This window comes from Anabrus simplex, chromosome 1 (assembly GCF_040414725.1).
Source record: "Anabrus simplex isolate iqAnaSimp1 chromosome 1, ASM4041472v1, whole genome shotgun sequence".
Classification (NCBI taxonomy): Eukaryota; Metazoa; Arthropoda; class Insecta; order Orthoptera; family Tettigoniidae; genus Anabrus; species Anabrus simplex.
In genome coordinates this window covers 1,769,655,834-1,769,674,189 of record NC_090265.1, presented here as the reverse complement: position 1 = coordinate 1,769,674,189, position 18,356 = coordinate 1,769,655,834, and the positions used below count along the sequence as shown (strand labels likewise).

The following is an 18,356-nucleotide window of genomic DNA, read 5'->3' as shown; positions in this document are numbered from 1 at the left end:
AGCTGTTACGAATACATTCTTCAAGCATAAGGCTATTCACCGCTACACATGGGAGGCTAGGGGTACCAGATCCATAATAGACTATATCTTAACAGACTTTGAATTCAGGAAATCTGTTAGGAATGTACGAGTTTTTCGCGGATTTGTCGATGATACAGACCACTATCTGATCTGTAGTGAACTAAGTATCTCTAGGCTTAGGGTAGAGAAAGTGAAATCTGTCTGCAAACGAATAAGGGTAGAAAGTCTCCAGGACGAGGAAATTAGACAGAAGTACATGGATATGATTAGTGAGGAGTTTCGAACAGTAGACAGTAAGCAGGTTCAGGATATAGAAAGTGAATGGGTGGCATACAGGGATGCTGTAATAGAAACAGCAAGGGAATGCCTAGGAACAACTGTGTGTAAAGATGGGAAAAGGCGAACATCTTGGTGGAATGATGAAGTGAGAGCAGCTTGTAAACGTAAAAAGAAGGCTTATCAGAAATGGCTCCAAACAAGGGCCAAGGCAGACAGGGATTGGTACGTAGATGAAGGAAACAGACCGAAACAAATAGTTTTTGAATCCAAAAAGAAGTCATGGGAAGATTTTGGTAATAACCTGGAAAGGCTAGGTCAAGCAGCAGGGAAACCTTTCTGGACAGTAATAAAGAATCTTAGGAAGGGAGGGAAAAAGGAAATGAACAGTGTTTTGAGTAATTCAGGTGAACTCATAATAGAACCCAGGGAATCACTGGAGAGGTGGAGGGAATATTTTGAACATCTTCTCAATGTAAAAGGAAATCATCATGGTGGTGTTGCAAACAGCCAAGCTCATGGGTAGGAGGAAAAGAATGTTGGTGAAATTATGCTTGAGGAAGTGGAAAGGATAGTAAATAAACTCCATTGTCGTAAGGCTGCAGGAATAGATGAAAATAGACCTGAAATGGTGAAGTACAGTGGGAAGGCAGGGATGAAATGGCTTCATAGAGTAGTAAAATTAGCGCGGAGTGTTGGTAAGGTACCTTCAGATTGGACAAAAGCATTAATTGCACCTGTCTATAAGCAAGCGAAGAGGAAGGATTGCAACAACTATCGAGGTATCTCATTGATTAGTATACCAGGCAAAGTATTCACTGGCATCCTGGAAGGGAGAGTGCGATCAGTCGTTGAGAGGAAGTTGGATGAAAATCAGTGTGGTTTCAGACCACAGAGAGGCTGTCAGGATCAGATTTTCAGTATGCGCCAGGTAATTGAAAAATGCTACGAGAGGAATAGGCAGTTGTGTTTATGTTTCGTAGATCTAGAGAAAGCATATGACAGGGTACCGAGGGAAAAGATGTTCGCCATACTGGGGGACTATGGAATTAAAGGTAGATTATTAAAATCAGTCAAAGGCATTTATGTTGACAATTGGGCTTCAGTGAGAATTGATGGTAGAATGAGTTCTTGGTTCAGGGTACTTACAGGAGTTAGACAAGGCTGTAATCTTTCACCTTTGCTATTTGTAGTTTACATGGATCATCTGCTGAAAGGTATCAAATGGCAGGGAGGGATTCAGTTAGGTGGAAATGTAGTAAGCAGTTTGGCCTATGCTGACTACTTGGTCTTAATGGCAGACTGTGCCGAAAGCCTGCAGTCTTGGAACTTGAAAATAGGTGCAATGAGTATGGTATGAAAATTAGCCTCTCGAAGACTAAATTGATGTCAGTAGGTAAGAAATTCAACAGAATCGAATGTCAGATTGGTGATACAAAGCTAGAACAGGTCGATAATTTCAAGTATTTAGGTTGTGTGTTTTCCCAGGATGGTAATATAGTAAGTGAGATTGAATCAAGGTGTAGTAAAGCTAATGCAGTGAGCTCGCAGCTGCGATCAACGGTATTCTGTAAGAAGGAAGTCAGCTCCCAGACGAAACTATCTTTACATCGGTCTGTTTTCAGACCAACTTTGCTTTACGGGAGCGAAAGCTGGGTGGACTCAGGATATCTTATTCATAAGTTAGAAGTAACAGACATGAAAGTAGCGAGAATGATTGCTGGTACAAACAAGTGGGAACAATAGCAGGAGGGTACTCGGAATGAGGAGATAAAGGCTAATTTAGGAATGAACTCGATGGATGAAGCTGTACGCATAAACCGGCTTCGGTGGTGGGGTCATGTGAGGCGAATGGAGGAGGATAGGTTACCTAGGAGAATAATGGACTCTGTTATGGAGGGTAAGAGAAGTAGAGGGAGACCAAGACGACGATGGTTAGACTCGGTTTCTAACGATTTAAAGATAAGAGGTATAGAACAAAATGAGGCCACAATACTAGTTGCAAATCGAGGATTGTGGCGACGTTTAGTAAATTCTCAGAGGCTTGCAGACTGAACGCTGAAAGGCATAACAGTCTATAGTGATAATGTATGTATGTATGTATGTATGTATGTATGTATGTATGTATGTAATGTATATCAATCATAAATATGAATATTAGAAATATATTTTAGAAGATCGTGGCATTGTATGGAACTGAGATTTATGCAATAACTAGTGCAGAAAGAAAGAAAGAAAGAAAGAAGGAAAGAAAGAAAGAAAGAAAGAATGAATGAAAGAAGGAAAAAAGAAGATTTTGAAATATGGTCTTACAGAAGAGTGCTTAAGGTCAGATGGGTGTGTAGGGTCACAAGTAACGGCATGCCGATTTTAGTTACTGAAAGGAGAAGAATTTGGGGAAATTTGATCAGAAGAAGAAATAGATTGATAGGACACATCAATAAACATCCAGGACTTGTTCGGTTTAGTTTTGTGGAAATAATGGGTGGTAAGGTTAGTAGGAGTAGACCAAGACATTAAAATGAATATCAAATTGAAGTAGATGTAGTAATTCTGTAGCAGTAGAAATTACCACAGGTGGTGGTGGTGGTGGTGGTGGTGGTGGTACTTACTGTTTTAAGAGGAAATACAACTTTGCAACCATTCTCTATTAACACTAATCAAAGGAAGGAATGGAAGAGGTCTGTTCCTGTGAAAAGAAAGCGAAGGACCGTGAAACACGCGAAAATTAAAGACAAGTTAGGTTTCACAAATCTAACAACATCGTATATGAAGTCCCCCTTTCATTCGTCTTTTACGACAGTTAAGGTATACCGAGGAAGTAATTCTATCGCCCCTATTCACAGTGGCGTTTTAGGACAGGATAGGGTAGCATGGTTTTCTGCATCAAACCAATCCATGGACTGATCACACGAACAACTCTAACAATATTTTTGTATGTTGAGTTATTAACCCCAGGGTTGACAGATTCCTAACAGATGCACCATCAGTAGTCTGAATCAACTAAACAGATATATCAAACTGCTTGTAACATATATTTGGTTGTGTGAATGATGTACCATCACGGAAATATCATGAGCATGCGCGTAGCACTTTCTTCCCACGAATTCTCCAACTATTGACTAAACTTCGAGTGAAAACCTCTTAAGTGCTATTAACTGCGAGACGGTAATTTCTTGCGCTTATTAGTGGTAAGTGGCATGTTGTGACCCCTCATGAGAAGTTAAGATGAAAAGTAGGCGACGAGCACGGGATTTCCGCTTGCGGCAGGAGTCTCGTAACTCATTTTACGAGTGAAGCTCCTGGCGAGGTTAAAGAACTGTCTCTACGTCTCAACTAAGTACACAGTGTGGACAACAGGGTTGTTCTGTTTGAATTACGTATTCTCTTACAATATATTAAAAACACAGGTCTTGGCATAGTTATTATTATTGGCGTATTGCAACAAGGTACATACCTATATACACGTACACAATATTTACAAATATACACAGATAGGAAACATGTTTATTTTTTTATTTTTGCTATTTGCTTTACGTCGCACCGACACAGATAGGTCTTATGGCGACGATGGGGTAGGAAAGGCCTAGGAGTGGGAAGGAAGCGGCCGTGGCCTTAATTAAGGTACAGCCTGCCTGATGTGAAAATGGGAAACCACGGAAAACCATCTTCAGGGCTGCCGACAGTGAAAATGTTTCTCGGGAGCAAGATTTAGTCATAGTAGAATCCGCAGTATGGCTTCCTCTATTGGTTCCACGAAGTCAGTCGGGCTACCCGTGTAGGAACGTTGTACACATTCACTTACAATATGGGGGATCGTCTGCCGAGAGGCACCACAGTCGCACTCTGGTGGTGAAATATATTTCCACTTATAAAGGGCATCTCTGCATCGTCCATGATTTGTTCTCAACAGATTCAGGGTGGTCCAAATCTTACGCGGTAGATGATGTCCACCAGAAAGATGTTCACCAGAAAAGATGTTGGGTAAGGAACTTTCTATGGCAACTTGACAACGACTTCTTCATTCTTCTAAAGCAGGGCCTCTCAAACGCCCAAAATCTCACGCGTGCAGAGCGAGGCGCAAGAGCTCCGTGCACTGTGCATCGGTGCCGCTCGGTGCCGCTCGGTATGGCTCGGATCAACGCTTCGTCTCTGGGCTACTCGGCTATGCTCGGCTCTACTCGGCTATACTCGGCTCAACTCAGCCCGGATTTGGAGCGCTACGGCGCAAGTGGGGGAGAGGGAGACAGGCGGAGCGAGCGAGAGAGGCGTGAGGAAAGAGATTTAGAGGAAGTTACACGCTTATGATCGCTCATGGGTTATGTTCTTCTGGTTTATTTGCTTGAGTTAGCGCTATTGCTCCAAATCGAGGAGTGGGGGGTCTGCACTCTGGTCAACCAAGCCAAGTCGTCTTTTGCACCGTGCACAGTGCATGCACCACGCGCATGCACCCTGAGAGGCCCTGTTCTAAAGGGTGAAAATTCCCAACAGCCAATGTGACAGCATCACGCAAAGATGGCTGACGTGACTTGAACCTTGTTATCTAGGGAGCGGTAATATCATCCAGAACAGGCAGCTGACGGTTCATTTCAATCTTCTTGTACTCTCGAATGAGAGCATTTGTTCTTCTTTATTCAGGCGGCAGTATACCTGACAGAATTGGGAGTCGATAAAGAGTATAGTACCAGATATTAACAACATGCTAGCATTCAGTTGAGTATCAGTGAGTCTTGTATATGGCCTATTCAGGCAAACTGGTGCACAATACTAAGCACAGGAGAAAACCAGTCCCAAAGCAGAAGATCTTAAAGTATTTGCTGAGGAATCCCAACTTGAGCCACACAATTTCTGAAGGATGTTACTACGTGTTTTGAGCTTTATGGACAGATTCATAAGATTCTGTTTATGGTGTGTGTGTGTGTGTGTGTGTGTGAGATCAAGTGTAATGTGTAAATATTTTGGACACCACCTGTGCCGAAGTTCACGATGACAAAAACGAATGAGAAGTTTAATGCCAGCTTGGCGATTATTCAGATGAAAACATGACACTTCTGTTTTGTTAGGGTTATATACAGTGACACACCCGTGTGTACTTGTATTCAACCTTGAGTATGGTCGTCATTTGTTAGAAATCACCGTGCTTCTAAGCCCACTGCAGATCACTGGTACAGTGACGGCCTCCGGTAGTTCGGAAGTTTGATTTTTGAAGGGTGAAAATAACAACCCAAGGTTCTCCTGAAATCTTCCGAATACAGAACTCGCTCTGCCTGATCAGTAGTATTGCATTGGTCTTCGGAAACCCAAGATCGCCGGAAGACGCTGAAGTGCCGGTATTTGTTCCCACGGGAGTTCATAGAGGTTCCGATATACAGTATCTTCCGACACGCACCTTCAAATACCACGAGATTGAGCTTCCAACTGGAGATCAGAAGACCATAGCTCTTCTGTCTGTGCTACCCGGCTCACAAATCACAATTCTCTGTTTTAATACTTATACTGCATTCTCCTTTGTTCATAACTGCTGTAGAATATCACTTTATAAACGTGTGGCAGTATTATGCATTCTTGTGGTCACTTGTAATTACAGGCAGATTAACAAATAAAAAAAACAATATAACATGCTTCGCTTATTGCAGAGTTTTCTAAGCGTACTGTATATTCACAGGTCAGTATTTTTAGTCTCATAGACTGGACGCTATTTTGAGTGAAATCGATACTGATCAGATAAGGGTAGCAGGTCAGTGCTGGTTGCTGCTTTCAATAGGACATTGGTTGTGGATTGGGAGAATACTTCATTTTGTAGATTGAATTTAAATAAAATAATGTAATTGCTCAACTTGAAAGAACAGCTTTCAAAATAAATGCCAAGTTCGTTGATTACTCTAAACAGTGAAGGGCAAGCAATTTGATTTTGGTTCACTGTGTTTCGGAAATATCTTGATGGAGGAGTGAAAGTAATCTTATATTTGAGACTGATTAGTAGCTATATTATTTTCTAAACTATACATTATTTTTAGAATTGGTTTTACGCCACACCGACACAGATAGGTATTATGCCGACGATGGGATAGTAAATGCCTAGGAGTGGGGAGGAAGCAGCCATGGCCTTAAATGAGGTACAGCCCCAGCATTTGCCTGGTGTGGAAATGGGAAACCACAGAAGACCATCTTCAGGGCTGCCGACAGTGGGACTCTAACCTACTATCTCCGGGATGCAAGCTCACAGATGTGCGCACCTAAGCGCACGGCCAACTCGCCCGGTACATAAAATGAATAGATCGTGATACTGCATCTTCTCAATTGAAGATATCGGCGCCAAAAACTGCCGAGTCCAACTTTAAAAGAAAACCGCGTTTTATTTGTAGCGGGCAGAGAAATAAATGGCACACATTTGATAAAAGAATCAGACACATTCACCTTTAAGTAACGTCTCTGCCGTAGAGAGGGAATTAACTGCATCACGAATTTGCATTTAAAGAACCGGCCAAGTCCGGACTTGCTTTGAAACTCTCTTGCTATACGACATAAACATTACTTAGGTGTCATGTGTGATGGAGAACTACACAAATACTGCGTGTGAAGTTGAAGACTACGTGTTGTGTATTGTCATGTGAATTGCTTCTACAGCTCAATTCCAATCAAGATATCTAAAAAGCTTCCACAACAATATATGTCAAAGTGTTAACAGGGTATCATATAAACATTAGTCTTAAGCAAATACAGTATAGACAATACACGACACTTCCGGATTTAGTCCTGTTAAAATGGGAGACAATTCGCAAGTGGCGCTCCTAGTGGCGTGACCTGGAAATCCGCGCTAAATTCAAATATCAATGGAAATTTATACACGGAAATGGATAAATAAATTACGTCTACAAAGAAAGTGTTATTAAGATATTAACTTCAAAGTTGCTAAAGCTATTCTGGATAAATGAAAGAAGAAGTATTTAACAGGTTATTATTTAAAGACTGGAGTTAGACATATAATAAGACGTGAAATGCACTGCTGTGAAAGGCCTTGATTTTTAATTTAGTCATTACTTTTTTTTGCTTTAGCATTACTGCCTGAATTTTCACGGTTAGATTTGTCTTTAACCTCATTCAAAAACATTTTATCGTCACATTTGACACTTGTCAATAAGAAGATCGGCACATTTCTGTCTTTTTCTCTTGGAAGGACTTAACCCTTTTGGAAAGGGCGCTAGCATTTAATGTTTCATTTTTTGGGAGATTCTGTGTTGGTACAGATCACGGCTTTAATCTGAGGAGAAGGATAAAAGAAAGAAAAGCATGAACATGCTATGGATAATTGTGTTTTGAATATTTACGTACAATTAGATTAAAAATATAACATGCCCTTGGCTGTATAGTCAGGGATTTCTAAAGTAGTTGGCCTGGAAATGATCTTAAGAGATCTTATAATTCTTATTCAAGCGTAACTTCCCTTATTTCTTCTACACTTTATCCAAATCTTTTCTCTGACATTCCTAAAACCTCAGATCACACTTACAACAACACATCGCCATTGAAGGTTAACTGCTGCAGTATACAGTACAATAAAATAAGCTTATTATATTTTAAGCCAGTTGAAATATCGGTCGCGCAGGTCAGAAGTTTAGGAAGTACTATAAAAATCTCTTTGTCACTGGAAGAATATATGTAGGGCCTATATGCAAACACAATATTTACTTACATTTTCTTGTCATAAGGGAAGCGGAGGAAAGATAGCCAATCCTTGTGCACTTCATTGTTACTGCAGCCAAACATAGCACATATCGTTCCACTCATGTTGAGGGGGGATATAATATAATGGCATACGCTACTGTTAACTTACTGCAAACGCATAAATAACACCAGAAACTTCACAAACAAATACACGTGCTCTTACGACAGAATCAGTAACTCCAGGTCACTCCGCTAGACAGATCTCTAATCGCTGTCCCTCGATATCTCGCAGTCTGTCATGTATTATCTCTACTGTATTTGCCGTAAGTCATGCGGCACTACTAAGCAAAAAAATAATTGTGTAAGTGAATCAGTCTAAAGGCCGTAACTGCAAGATTTATAAGTGGCAGGCAAATGAAAACCGAACACCCTCTACATCGTGACCATGCAATTGATTTATTCAAAAGTAATTACCAAAAGCGTACATACATTTATCCCACTGGGAGACGAGACGATCAATTTCAGGCTTGTAGAAGGAGATAGCTCGCTGACGGATCCACAACTGCACTTCCTCGTCCGAATGAAACCGACGTCCACGAATGTCTTCCTTCAGGTCGCCAAAAATGTGAAAATCACGAGGTGAAAGATCCGGGCAGTACGGAGGATGTTGACGTGTTTCCGAATCAAATCGCCCAAGCGTAGCCTCCGTCAGATTGGAAGTGTGGGGGTGACCATTATCATGCAACAGGATAATTCCGTCTGACAGTATTCCAGGACATTCTGACTTTATGGCGCCTCGCAGATTCTGAAAGTGTCTTCATAGCGCTGCGCATTGATTGTGGTTCCACGGTCGATGAAGTCGATAAGCAAAGGGCCCCTGCAGTCAAAGAAGAAGTCATCATGTCTTCACCGGAACTTGTGTGAACAGCTTTGGAATTCATTGGCGGGAGGAAAATTGCGATGTTTCCATTGTTGGCTTTGCCGTTTGCTGTCTGGCTCGAAATGGTGGCACCACATTTCGTCCCCTGTGACGATACCGGACAGAAACGCAAACTCTTCCTCGCCGTACCGCTGCAGATGACTCAGACATGACACCATTCTGTCAACTTTTGTCCCTCAATCAGTTGATGCGGAACTCACTGCGCGCAAATTTTGCGGAAATGCATGTGATCTTTGCTAATTGCATGCACGGAGCCATGGCTAATGCTGACCTGAATATGCATTTCTTCATTCATAATTCGTCGGTTTACCCAGATAAGGCCATAAATCCGCCCTATCACATCACGATGGGCCTGCCCTGGGCGCACATTGTCTTGCAGTGATGTGCGTCCTTCTCGGAATGTCACTCGTGCACACTCGTCATGGACATACACAGCAGACACTCCTGCATCCCCAGAAACCAAAAAACGAACCTCACTTCTCTGCTCTTCTTTGTTTGCCTCCATTTCTACAGCTGGACGAACACACCAGACCAACAACTGCGTGCACATGTGAGTTGTCACTATGAAGTTCTCCTACTACAGCGATGGCAGTATCGATACATAACCACAGTGTTGCCACCTTTGGCGCGGAATGTGTGTTATGGAGGGTGTTCGGTTTTCATTTGACTGCTCCGTATAGATTCCTAACCATGTTACATTTGTCTTTTTTCTGTCGTTTCAATCATTGTGTTGTCTGTATTACGTTTAACATGGAAATTATAATGAAATGTGTGTATACTGTACATACAGTATGCATATGCAAATGTGTATAAGACTTCCACATTTGCAGTAATTAATGGCCCAGTTTTCTTAAGTTGGAAAGTAAACTGAGAGTAAAATCGGTTTTAAGGTTTTGTTTTCAAGTGATTAACAAATAAATACCATTTTAGCCCGACTAATTCGGCACTGGAACTTTTCGGGTCAAGGAACACTTATGTCCATCGTCCTAAAAAATGCCTATGTACAAAACGAAACGCAGAAAAAATCATTGGTAACCATACAACATTTCCGATAATAATTTAATTTGATATTCGTGCACATAAATAAATTTGATACTTTCTTACATAACCTTATCCAGATTATTTTAAAGGGGCATTGAGGAAAACTGTGGATTCGACACTAATTTCTGTAATTTTTGGATATTTTTGCATTCTTCTATTTTCATATTTCACCCTCTTTTTACCTCACCAAAGTACATTATTTCTAGATAGTAGGTCAGATGTGTGCCAAATTTGGTTGAGAGATATGCTGGAAACATACATACATCCATAATCTCGGTCATTTTGAATATTCGTTTCCACCGCATCTAATGCCCATTCCGATTGGGGCTGAACTCTGACTTAAACGGTATACAGTGTCATGCCTAATCTCACGACCCCCAAAACTATGAATTCGGCATTAATATCGGCCTTTTTAATTATTTTGAAATCTCACCCCCTCCTCTAGGGGTTCTGGGTGTATGTTATCCCCAAATATTTTTTTTCCAGATTGTAAGTCATGTTTGTACAAAATTTGGTTGAGAGTTTTGCTGGAACATACATTAAAAAATCTCGGTCATTTTGTAAATTTTATTTTTTACCACTTCACATTCCCCATGACAACTGGGGCTGAACTGGGACTTAAACGTCATCCCAAATGCCACTATTCATGTTAGCGATCCCGACAACTATGGATTTGAGACTTTTATATTATTTTATATCTCACCTCCTCCTACCGCCATCCCAGGGGTGCTAGGGGTGTCTTACTCTCACAGTTTTTGTCACCAGGTAGTAAAAAATAAGTGTACCAAGTTAAAAGTGCTCCAGTGGTTTAGGAGATGATGTGGAATTTACATACATCCATAAAGTTTTATATAGGATAGATTCAAGTACTCGCAAATCATGTCAGTGTTTTGCGCGCTTCTAGACCGTGGTCCAGGAGCATGTGTGGTCCTGACGTTTCACCGAAGACTGCGTTCGGCATTATCAAGGGTTCCGACCGACTTCGATAGCAGCGAAGATCACAGTGGATTCACTGTACAATTGGATTATTTGGTTGGTTGATAGGTTGGTTATTTTAGAAAAAATCCAGTGTGAGCTTCGCTGGTATCGAAGTCGGTCGGGACCATCACGTGCTCCTGGACCATGACCTACAGGCGCGGAAAACACTGACATGATTAGAAACGCCGGCCTCGAAAGCCTCAATTGCTATATCAAGCACTCGCATTCAATGAAATTATTGCTCCCTTTTGGGAATTTAAATTTTATATTATTCATTCGTTCTAGAGCAGAGCTTGCCTATAATTATTGTAAACTCTACAAAGATATTAGCTAAGGAAAAAAAATGCAAACTATATGAACAGTGTTCCTTTAATATTATGACATTAATACAAGTATTCTGCTATTAAAAATTGTATATTTTTAAAACGAAATGTTTAAAACTGTGACTGTGGTTAGATATCTGTAAATATTCTGTATTTGTGATATTGAAAGTTTTTTTTATTCCACTAACTGAAGCTGTCACGTTTGTCCTCAGGTGACGTCACTATGATGATGAGCCCGAAGCAGCAGCTGAAGGCGGCGCCCGGGAAGTGGCAACTCCCCACAAGGTTCCGGCCTAGCCCACCTCGAGGAATGAACTCAGGCTTCTTCGGGTGGCTGCGAGTGTGGCGGATGGCAGACCTCCTCCTGCATACCGCATGTTGAGGAAGACAGTTACCAAACTAGAAATCAACAAGTCGATGGCATACTAAGTATGCCCGTAATATATCCTACCTTATTCGATAACATTCAGTTGAGTTTAGCGTTTAACCGCAGACTTCATCATGTACAAAGAGAATCATTTGGTTTAATTTTAATCTTTAATTAGCGATGCTATGGTTTCAGATTATATTTCTCTTAGGACTGAATTATCAGCGATAGGGCAGTACTTACTTATTTTCGAAGGGTTAGGAGACTAATGAATTGGATATATCATGTATAAACGCATGGAGTATGAAAGAAGGACCCCCACTTATTTCTTAGTTCTGTTCTCTCAAAACATTCCTCTGATTCATATCATTAATCTGTCCATTAAGTAAGGGGAGTGGTACGTGTTTTTCTGTGCTTGTAAGAAGGAATGTAGCCAGCATTTCCAACTCTAAGCTCGCAGTGAATATGGGGCTCTAACCTAAAATAATTTCCTCTCAGGTAAAAGAAGATTGTTATGCAAAAATTAGTTTGTATATACGATCTTTACATTGTGCTAATACTATTTTAAACCTTTGTTATAATCGTTCCTTCATAGTATTAATTTGGAGAGAAACTCTGTAAGAGGTGAGGTGATTATGTTCTAAACATGGCTGCCAAGGTAGGCCGTGTTCTGTGTTTGGATGGCGAGACCATCATGGCGTCTGACCTGCGCAGACACAGTTCAACTGAACCGAATATGGCATCCATCTCTAGAGAATTCACCTAAGTATCCCATGCTGTTTCTTCCAGAAGAAAGACAACAATAATAATGTACATAACCTAAACTGATGGGTATTTATTTCGCCACTCCCGCCATTAACAAGTACAGTCCGTCTCTTCACTTCAATTTGTCTTTAATACTTTAAGTTTCTTCCTTACATTATTGGCGGGAGGAACATCCCGGGATCCTGGCCTATGATTTTGTTTAATAACCAGCCAATCAACCAACTGAATAACCAAATTGTACATTATGTCCGCCATGCAATATCAAACTAACTTGTGATAGACCTCTTGTAATATATTGTTGTAGCCTACATTGAATATTGTACAGGATATGTAGCATTACTTTTTAGCTTTTTTCATATATTTAGAATGTTTATATAGCAAGGTAAACTGCTAATTGTTATTATGAACAATGTAATGTTCTTGAAATAATAAAAAAGAAAATGTATTATATATCTTGTCAAATGTCTGGTACCTTCTATATTCACGTTTCTTATCGTAATATTCAAATTACGTTTGCATGTAATTATTCATATTTATACACTACGTATTCGAGTGACCAACTACTCCGTAAATTCCGTATTAAAGCTTTTCTTTTAGACCAGTCTTCCCGAATTCCGTGTCAATCATTTTATTTCTTCGATATTCATTAATAATGAAGATCGTGAAATTTAAATTACATATTATATTCCTCCGCATGCATTACGATACGGAAAGTCATCACGACCATCTGAAACATAACAGATGTTAATACAGAATGAACATGTCTGCGGCATTAATGTTTTATATCGAAGATGCCATTATCATCGAATTATCAATCAATCAATCAATCAATCAATCAATCAATCAATCAATCAATCAATCAATCAATCAATCAATCAATCAATCAATCAATCAATCAATCAATCAATCAATCAATCAATCAATCAATCAATCAATCATTACTGATCTGCATTTAGGGCAGTCGCCCAGGTGGCAGATTCCCTATATGTTCTTTTCCTAGCCTTCTCCTAAATGCTTTCAATGAGAATGGAAATTTATTGAACATCTCCCTTGGTAAGTTATTCCAATCCCTAACTCCCCTTCCTATAAAAGAATATTTGCCCCAATTTGTCCTCTTGACTTCCAACTTTATCTTCATATTGTGATCTTTCCTACTTTTAAAGATGCCATTCAAGCTTATTCGTCTACTAATGTCATTCCACACCATCTCTCCGCTGACAGCTCGGAACATGCCACTTAGTCGAGCAGCTCGTCTCCTTTCTCCAAGTTCTTCCCAGCCCAAACTTTGCAACATTTTTGTAATGTTACTCTTTTGTCGGAAGTCACCCATAACAAATCGAGCTGCTTTTCTTTGGATTTTTCCACTTCTTAAATCAAGAAATCCTGGTGAGGGTCCCGTACACTGAACCATACTCTAGTTGGGGTCTTACCAGAGACTTATATGCCCTCTCCTTTACATCCTTACTACAACCCCTAAACACCCTCATAACCATGTGCAGAGATCGCTACCCTTTATTTATTTATGTGATTACCCCAATGAAGATCTTGCCTTATATTAACACCTAGATACTTACAATGATCCCCAAAAGGAACTTTCACTCCATCAACGCAGTAATTAAAACTGAGAGGACTTTTCCTATTTGTAAAACTCACATCATGACTTTTAGCCCCGTTTCAGTGAGATTGGAAATTTATTGAACATCTCCCTTGGTAAGTTATTCCAATCACTAACTCCCCTGCCCATCTCACAACATTATCGATATCATGTTGCAGTTGCTCACAATCTTGTAACTTATTTATTATTCTATACAGAATAACATCATCAGCAAAAAAAGCCTTGTCTCTGATTCCACTTCTTTACTCATATTATATATATATATGAGGAAACATAAAGGTCCAATAATACCGCCTTGAGGAATCCCCCTCTTAATTGTTACAGGGTCAGATAAAGCTTCGCCTACTCTTAATTCTCTGAGCTCTATTTTCTAGAAATATAGCAACCCATTCTGTCACTCTTTTGTCTAGTCCAATTGCACTCATGTTTGGCAGTAGTCTCCCATGATACACCCCATCAAATGCTTTAGAGTGGTCAGTCGTGAAACAGTTCATTTGACCTCCTGAATCCAAGATATCTGCTATATCTTGCTGGAATCCTACAAGTTAGGCTTCAGTAGAATAACTTTTCCTAAATCCGAATTGCCTTCTATCGAACCAGTTATTAATTTCGCAAACATGTCTAGTATAATCAGAATGAATGCCTTCCCAAAGTTTACATGCAACGCTTGTCAAACTTACTTGCCTGTAATTTTCAGCTTTATGTCAATCAGCCTTTCCTTTATACACAGGGGCTACTATAGCAACTCTCCATTCATTTGGTATAGCTCCTTCAACCAAACAATTATCAAATACTTTAGATATGGTACTATATTCCAACCCATTGTCTTTAGTATAACCCCAGAAATCTTATCAATTCCAGCCGATTTTCTAGTTTAAATATTTTGTGCCTTATTGTGAATGTCATTGTTATCATATGTAAATTTTAGTACTTCTTTAGTTTTAGTCACATCCTCTATCTAGACATTATTCTTGTAACCAACAATCTTTACATACTGCTGACTGTATACTTCTGCCTTTTGAAGATCCTCACATACACACTCCCCTTGTTCATTAATTATTCCTGGAATGTCCTTCTTGGAACCTGTTTCTGCCTTAAAGTACCTGTACATACCCTTCCATTCTTCACTTCAAACTTTCATTCTGACATTTGCAACTCATCGTAAAAATAATCGAATTCTGATTTCGTAAATGAGGACGGCATGAATGAAAAGTTTCTCTACTGCAAAATATGTGTCAAAACTGGTTAAAGCAGGAGGTATTGAAGTAAATTGGATCAATATATTCAGCGATTTAAGAAACAAACAAATTGATATGCAAACCATATTAAGGTCCTCGGCCTCATTCTATGCAACTCAAGTTCAAATCTCCACCCTGAAATAATCTTTACACTAATGAGCAATAAATTAACTGTTCAAAGAAGTCTAGAATTAGAACGAATTCAGTCAGAGTTAGATATTAATTATGATTAGAAAGAGGTTGGAAATTTGCTTAAGAAAATGCAAGAAGTACTTAGTTATGCAGCATCAGGTGACAAATATGCGAAGGTAAGTTGGTTAGTACTACCAAACATGCCGATTTGTACATTTTATTCCATATTACAGATGTTTGTTTGTATATAGTAACTTAATTGTTTTGTTTAATCTTCCTAAGGGCATTTTCTGGACGATAGCTCAACGCTAAAGTTATTGTGACTTATCTCTGTTAAGTTCTTGGCTGAGAGTTGAGCACACTCTAGTATGCACGAATGCTGATGCTAGTTGATAATGTAAACGACAATCTCCCTCAAACAAACACAATAGGTAACTTTGACATTACTATCCTGGCAAGCAGAGACGTGGGTTCAACTCGCTATTTACCACCTTAAATTTGTTCAGATCTTCAACGTAGGGAAGTCAATTACTGTGTTGTATAAATATTTTTATGTCATTTATGAATATGACAAAGAAAAGATGACCCAATAAAGAACCGTGTGGTAAATAGGATGATACGGCTTTGACATAATACCATCAGACTTTTCTACTCAAACCCTGTTAGTGAAATAGCTTCTAATCCACTCGAAATCACTTCCCCCTATCCTTGCGCTGACAATTTGATGAGCAGAGCATCATGTTGAACTGAATCAAAGGCTTTGGAGACGTCCGTGTAAACAACATCCACTTGTTGCTTCTGAAATGAAATTGATATATGCCGCCATACTGGACACGGTAGAGCGTTTCTGTATGAAACCGTGCAATGTTAATATACTGTGAAACTGAACTGAACAATCTTATACGCGATCGTCTCTGCCACCTTTGAAATCACGGGCAGTATCACAACAGGCCTATAATTATCAAACACCATTTTGCCTCTCTTGAACACTGGTGTGACGTAACCTTTCTTCCACTCACACGGTAAATACCCTGACGAGAATGACCTAATCATGATGATGCTAAGTGGCCTACCTACGTCAGATGCACACTCCTTCAAAACTATTCCGGGTACGTTATCCGGGCAAAATGTTTTGGATGTATTGAAGGATGCAAGGATCGGGGGATATTTCTGCTGGAGAGTTCACTATTGAGGTCACGCCTATATCACACACGGACGAAATGGACAGTCTACGCTCTGCGGCAGGTGAGTGATACTTTTCAAACGTATCAGCAAAACTGTGCAAGATACTTCTTTTGTCCTGTAATGATTTCAAGCCCTGAAGCATAGTGAATGGGAGGCGGGTTGACCTTTGTTTGTTGTTCACAAAATCCCAAAGCACTTCGGGTTGGAAGCTAAAGGCTGAGAGCACCAATCGGTTACAACCTAACCCACTCCGTGCAGGAGGACACCAATGCAAGCCTCCTTTGACGCACAACGCATTGACATTGTACTAGGGGAGATATCTGCCTCCATTCTTTATAAACGCCTGTCTTTGTCTTTTGCAAAGAATGAAGTTCCCGCAGGAAATCTTAATTTAATTTCACCTATTGAGAAGTCCGACTCGTTGGCTGAATAGTCATACTGGCCTTCGGTTCAGAGGGTTCCGGGTTCGATTTCCGGCCGGGTTGGGGATTTTAACCTTCATTAGTTAATTCCAATGGCCCGGGGGCTGGGTGTTTGTGCTGTCCCTAACGTCCCTGCAACTCACACATCACACGTAACACTATCCTCCACCACAATAACACGCAGTTACCTATACATGGCAGAAGCCGCCCACCCTCATCGGAGGGTCTGCCTTACAAGGGCTGCACCCGGCTAGAAATAACACGAAATTCAAAAAAATTAAAACCTATTGAGAATACAGAATATCAATAAGATTTTTCAAGCTAATTTGCGATTGAAAAAGCACGAAGACCTTGTTAATACTTTTTATATTTTCAAGCGGAAATCATACTAAGATAGGTCAAAGAAATAAACAAATAAGTAAATGAATAAATAAAGAAATAAAGAACTGAACCTCAAAACTATCTTCTTTACCTACAAAAACCTCAGCACCTCACCCTATGTAGCAATTTTTGTTGACTTCCAGAAGGCTTACGACTCGGTAGACAGACAGTCCCTCTTTGATACGTTGACTGAAATGGGACTGGATAAGAAGACTTTGAATCTTGTGAAGGCTACTCTGACAAACACCATGTCCAAAGTCAAATTCACGGGGGTATTATCAAAACAGGTGTTAGACAAGGAGATGGTTTGTCCCCCATCCTGTTTAACTGTCTGCTGGAGAAGGTCATTCGGGAACGGACGAACACGCTAGCTGACAACTCGAGATTAAAAATCGGCTACAAAAAAGATAAGTTGACAGTCACTTGCTTAGCCTTCGCAGATGACCTCACAATCTTAGCTTCAAGTATGGAAGAAGCTACGTACCAGCTATCCTCTATCGAACGCATAGCAGCTAAAGTAGGGCTGAGGATCGCTGTCAACAGAACAGAATTTCTGACCAACATTAGAGAAGCACCCAACTTCATTTCTTTGGAGGACAAAATAATACACACGGCCAAATCATTCGAATATCTTGGAGAATGGATAACTCCAAATGTTAATGAGGACCTTGCAATGAAGAGTAGATGCACTAAATTAGGAAGAGCTGATCATCTTTGTAAGAATATATCCAAGTCTAAATCCCTCTCCTTGAATTTTAAACTTAGACACTACAACACCGTAGTAAGACCATCTGTACTCTACGCCTGAGAATGCCTAAACATGACCTGGAAAGGACAACTCAGAAAACTGGAACTGAAAAAGCGAAAGATCCTTAGAAGGATTGTTGGTCCCATTAAAGAAGAAGGGTACAGAACCAGACACAACAAGGAACTGTACAGTAAAATAGAGAGCATTACAACAGCTATGAGGAAGTGAAGACTAATGTTCTATGGTCACATAGTCAGGA

The 18,356-nt window shown here is 40.1% G+C and overlaps 1 long non-coding RNA gene across 1 annotated transcript in view; it reads left to right on the top strand.

The window, feature by feature from the left end:
• Positions 1-12,826, top strand: part of LOC137502718 (uncharacterized) — a 157,311-nt gene extending 144,485 nt beyond the window's left edge. Inside the window, exon 2 of the long non-coding RNA XR_011018842.1 lies at positions 11,457-12,826. This is a non-coding gene — a long non-coding RNA (uncharacterized lncRNA). The remainder of the gene's footprint in view (positions 1-11,456) is intronic.
• The last annotated feature ends 5,530 nt before the right edge of the window (positions 12,827-18,356 follow it).